Source organism: Rhinopithecus bieti, unplaced genomic scaffold (genome assembly GCF_001698545.2).
Source record: "Rhinopithecus bieti isolate Rb0 unplaced genomic scaffold, ASM169854v2 scaffold_34489, whole genome shotgun sequence".
Lineage (NCBI taxonomy): Eukaryota > Metazoa > Chordata > Mammalia > Primates > Cercopithecidae > Rhinopithecus > Rhinopithecus bieti.
In genome coordinates, this window is record NW_016815128.1 from 208,291 (window position 1) to 214,653 (window position 6,363).

The window sequence follows — 6,363 nt, forward strand, 5'->3', positions numbered from 1 at the left end:
ATTAGTAGAGAAAAACCCACCGTCAATGTGGGTGGGCACCATCCAATAGGCTGCCAGCATGGGTAGAAGAAAGCAGAAAGAAGGTGGGATAAGCTGGCTTGCTGAGTCCTTTGGCTTTCGTGTTTCTCCCACGCTGGATGCTTCCTTCCATTCCTCCTGTCCATTCTTCCTACATCAGACTCCAGGTTCTTTGGCCTTTGGACTCTTAAACTTAAACCAGTGGTTTGCTGGGAGGCTCTCAGGCCTCCAGCCACAAATTGAAGGCTACACTGTTCGCATCCCTGCCTTTGAGGCTTTTGGACTTGGACTGAGCCACTACTGCCTTCTTTCTTCTTCAGTTTGTAGACAGCTTATTGCGGGACTTTGTCTTGTAATGGTATGGGCCAAATCTCTCTTTTAAACTCTCTTTCATATATACATATATTCTATTAGGTCTGTCCCTTTAGAGAAGCCTGACTAATGCAATGATCATCAAGAACTTCAACAACAGACTACATGAAACAGAAGAAAGAATTTCTGAACATTAAACTAGGCCTTTAAAAATAACCCAATCACGGAAGAAAAAAAAAAAAAAAAAAAAGGAAACAAAGTGTTTGTGATCTACAGGATACCCTTAAGCAAATAATATTTACATTCCGAGTCTTCCAGAAGAAAAATAGATGGAAAGGGGTACAGAAAACGTTATTTAATAAAATGATAGCTGAAAACGTCCCAAGTCCTGGGAGAGATATAAACATTCTGATACAGGATGCTAAAAAAAGCCTCAAATAGATTCAATCTAAAAAGATCTCTCTCCAAGGGACAATATAATTAATCTGCCCAAAGTCAAATACAAAAAGAGAATTCTAAAAACAGCAAGAAGAAAGTGTCAAGTAACATGTAAGGGATTTCCCATCATAATAACAGCAAATTTCTCCGTGTAAACTTTACAGGCTAGGAGGGACTAGAATAATATATTCAAAATGCTATAAGAAAAAATAAAAAGCTACAATCCATGAATACAGTATTCAGCAAAGCTATCCTTCATAAATGAAGGAGAAATAATATTTTTCCAGAGAATCAAACACTAAGAGAATTCATTACCACTGGATTAACCCCACAAGAAATGCTTAAGGAAGTCTTATAACTGGAAGCAAGGGATGACAATCACAATCATAAAACATACAAAAACATAAAACTCATTGGTAGAGCAGATACACAAGAGAGAATGAAAAAGAAACAAAAGGCTACCTCCATAGGAAAACACCAGTCTGCAAAGATAAACAATAAAGAGAAGAAAGGAACAAAGGATATACAGAACAATCAGAAAAGGATTAGCAAAAGAACAAGAGTAACTCTTTACCTATCAATAACAATCTTGAGTTTAAATAGTTTAAATTCTCCAGTTAAAAGATGTAGACTGGCTGAATGGATTTTAAAGAAAGAAAACAAGACCCAGCTACATGCTGCCTATAGAAATTCATGTCACCTGTAAAGATAACATAGACTGAAAACGAATAGATAAAAAGATATTCCACACAAATGGAAATGAAAAGCATGCAGGAGGAGCTATGTAAGACAAAATAAACTTTAAGTGAAAAAATAAAAAATAGACCAAAAAGGTCATTATATAATTATAAAGGAATAAATTCACCAGGGGTATATAACAATTGTAATTATAGATAGGTAGCTAGATAAGTAGGTAGATGGATAGATAGATAGATTGGTCTAACACTGGAACACCCAGATTTATAAAGCAAATATTATTTGAACTAAAGTGAAAAAACAGACCCCAGTAAAATAACAGTTTGGGGCTTAAGTACCCCACTCACAGCATTGGACAAAACATCTAGAAAGAAAAATCAACAAAGAAACATTGGGCTTAAACTGTTCTGCAGACAAAATGGACCTAACATATATTTACAGAATATTTCATCCAAAATGCATATACATATTCTGCAAAATATACATTCTTCTCATCAGCACATATATATATATATATATATGGTCATCTCAATAGACACAGAAAAAGCATTTAGTAAAATTCAACATCCCTTCATGATAAAATCTCTCAACAAATTAATATGGAAAGAATATATGTAAACAATAAATGCAATATATGACAAATCCACAGTTCACATTATATTGAATGGGGAAAAGCAGAAAGATTTTTCTCTAAGATATGAAACAAGACAAGAATGTCCATTTCACCACTTTTATTCAACATAGTACTGGAAGTCCTAGCCAGAGCAAGGAGGGAAGAGAAAGAAAAAAAGGGAAACAAATTGGGAAAACAAAAAAAAAGTCAAATTGTTTTCTTTGTAGATGACATGATCTTACTAAAAGAAAATCTAAAATCTCCAAAAAATGTCTTAGAACTGGTAAGCAAATTTAGTCAAGTTACAGGATATAAAATCAACATACAAAATCAGTAGCATTTCTGTATGCAAATAATAAACTAGCTTAAAAGAAATTTTAAATATAAGCCCATTTATGACAGCTACAAAAATATATCTAGGAAAAAATTTAACCAAGGAGATGAAATATCTCTATAATAAAACTACAAAATGCTGATGAAATAAATTGAAAAGAATACACAAAAAAATAGAAAGCCATCCCATGAATTGGAAGAATTTCTATTGTGAAAACTTGCCATATTACCCAAAGCAATGTACAGATTTATTTCTATCTTTAACAAATTACCAATGCCATTCTTCACAGAAATAGACAAAAAATCTCAAAATGCATACATAACTACAAAAGACCTGAATAGTTAAAGTAGTCCAGAGCAGAAAGATAAAAGCTGAAGGCATCTTTCCATCTGACTTCAAAAGATACTACAAAGATATAGTAACCAAAGCAGCATGATACTGGGGTAAAAACAGAAACACAGAGCAATGGAGCAAAACAGAGAACACAGAAATAAACCTGTGTATGTACACTCTACCGATTTTTCACAAACGAGCCAGTAAATACATACTGGGGAAAGGATAACCTCTTCAATGATCCTGGGATTAGTGGATATCCATATGCAGAAAAATGAAACTACATCCCTTTTCTGGCCATATACAAAAACCAATTTATGACAAATTAAAGACTTAAATGAAAGACCTAAAATTAGAAAACTACTGGGAGAAAAATCCAAAACATCCTTCAAAATGTTGGTCTAGACAAATATATTATTGGGTAAGATTTAAAAGCATAGGCAACAGAAATAGAAATAGACAAGTAGAAGTGTATCAAACTAAAATGATTCTGTATAGCAAAAGAAACAATAAATAGAGTGAAGAGACAACCTGGAGAATGGAAGAGAATATGTGAAACTATTCATTCAACAAGGAACTAATATCTGTAATATACAATGAACTTAAACAACTCAACAGTAACAAAACAAATAATTCAATTAAAAAATAGTCTGGGTGCGGTGGCTCACGCCTGTAATCCCAGCACTTTGGAATGCCGAGTTGGGCAGATCACTTGAGGTCAGGAATTTGAGACCAGCTTGTCCAGCATGATGAAACACTGTCTATACTAAAAATATAAAAATTAGCCGGGTGTGGTGGCAGGCACTTGTAATCCCAGCTTCTCCGGAGGCTGAGACAGGAGAATCGCTTGAACTCAGTGGGCAGAGGTTGCAGTGAGCTGAGATTGCACCACTGCACTCCAGCCTGGGAGACAGAGCAAGACTCCATCTAAAAAATAAAAAAATACAAAATAAATTAAAAAAAAACAACAAATGATTTAAATAGACATTTCTTCAAAGTAAAGATACAAATGTCCAACATGTATATGAACAAATACTCATTATGCCTAATCATCAGGAAAACGAAAATCGAAACCACAGTGAGATGTTATCTCACAGCTGAGTGAGGTGGTTCACACCTACAATCCCAGGAATTTGGCAGGCTGAGGCAGAAGGATTGCTTAAGGTCAGGATTTGAGATCAACTTTGGCAACATAGTGAGACCTTTATCTCTGCAAAATAAAACATTAAATAATTAGCCAGTTGTAGTGATGCTCACTTGTAGTCCCAGCTACTCAGGAGGCTGGAGTGAAAGGATTGTTGAGCCCAAGAGTTTCAAGTTACAGTAAACTATGGTCATACCATTGCACTACATCTTGGGAAACAGAGCAAGACCTTGTTGCAAAAAAATAAAATAAAAGACAAAAAATAAAAGACAGAAAGAAAAAAAAATAAAATAAAAGACAGAAAATAAAAGATATCTCACCCCAGTTAGAATGGCTACTATCATAAAACAGAAAAGAACACATTCTGCAGAGGATGCAGAGATAAAAAATTTCATACATTGATACACTGATAGTGGAATTATACATTAGTACAGCATTTATGGAAAAGCTTTCTCAAAAATTAAAAATAGAACTACCATATAATCCAGCAATCCCACAATCCCACTACCGGGTCTTTATCCAAAGGAAACAAAATAGTATATTCAACAGATATATGTACCCCCATGTTTATTGCCACTATTCACAAGAGTAAAGACACAAAATCAACGTAAATGTCCATCAACAGGTGAATGGATAAAGAAATGTGATATGTACACACACTGAATACTATTCAGCCATTAAAAAAATGAAACACTGTGACTCATGGCAACATGGATAAACCTAGAGAACACTGTGTTAAGTGAAATAAGTCAGGCACAGAAAGATAAACAGCACATGTTTTCACTTACATCTGGAAGTCAAAAATAGCTGAGGTCATAGAAGTATAGAGCAGAATTGTGGTCATTAGAGGGGAGGAGAGGGAGACGTTGGTTAATGAACAATTACAGATAGATAGAAGAAATAATTTCTGGTGTTCAATAGCACTGTAGCATGGATATCATTAACAATGATTTATTGTACATTTTAAAAATATTAGAATAGAAGATTTTGAATGTTCCCAATACAAATACAAGATAAACATTTGAGGTGATGGATATGCTATTTACCCTGATTTGATCATTATACATTGCACACGTGTATTAGAACTTCACTCTGAATCCCATAAATATGTGCAAGTATTATGTGTCAGCTAAAAAGAAAAAGAAAAAAAAAAATTGAAGAGGTTATCCTTTCCCCAGTATGTATTTAAACATAGGTTAAAAAATTTATAACAGTGCCAAGCACTTCCATAATGCTATATAAGTTTGATATTATTTCCTGGAATGTTCGTTATTATAAAAAAGGGAACACGGTAAACAAACACTTCTCTCTCTTCCTGGAGATACAGTCCAGGTGTTGCTAGAGATCTGGTCTACTTTTCATGAGAAGGAAGCAGGTCTTTACTAAGACAGACCACAGTAGAGTCCAAAGTTATCTAGCCTCCTTTTCTCGCCCCTAAGATTCCTGGACCACACTATTTTCCATTATTTGATGTCTAATTATTCAAAAATTATTTTTGTTTAGTGAGCTACTCAATAGTCCTTACAATAAACACCCTTAATTTTTTTGACTAAGGGAGATTTACTTAAAGAAATAAAATGTGATACTCAATGTGGTGCTAATACAGATGGTGTTACACGAATAATGAAGAGGAGATGGAGTTACATCACTGATCATAGGGCATCGTCACAATCATGAGTTAGAAAATTTACTCTGGAAGCAGGGAGGCAGAAAGGCAAGACAAAAAGCTACTGCAGGTGTCAGTGAGATGTGGGGCGAGGGTCTGACCTGCAATCATGAGAGGAGGCCAGAAAGGCAGAAACATGTTGGAGGTAGAGCTGACGAAATGTGACAAACATTTGGAAGATGTTTGGGAGAATTTAGTAGAAATCCATCATTTACGAATGTTCTAAATTGCATGAACCCCTTTCCATGTTTTGGTAGGACGCTATGTTAATGGAAACTCATGTATATCCAAGCTATGTTCTTGATTCTCAGGTTTTCTTGCAGTGATCAGGGAACTGTGAAACACAAAGACAGAGTTCTAATATGTACAAGTTTCAGTTAATATAATGTTATGGAAAGTAAGAACTGCCTGTGTACATGTGCATAGTGCATTCCTAAATTTCATGCTACTAGTGTGCAGGTTTGAGATGTTGGTTGTTCCAGCTTGATCTTCTCTAGGAGTCTTTGATTTGGAAATGAGCTTTTTGAAAATATAGATGAAGCATAGGGTACTTGTCCGGAGCCATGAGGCCCGGAATTAGCCGACCTCTGTTGCTTGATCTCCGCAAAGCGGAGACAAGAGGGCACATTCCCGGGTTCTTTATTTACAAACCCTTCCCGCGCGCGCCCAAAGCTTTTCCCGCGGGCGCCTAAGTTTCTCCCGTGCCGGCCAAAACTGTTCCCGCGCGCGCCAACCTTTCCCGCGCGCGCCAACCTTTCCCGCGCGCGCGCATTTTCCCGCCCAGGAAGATATGCAGCCCAGGGCGCAGG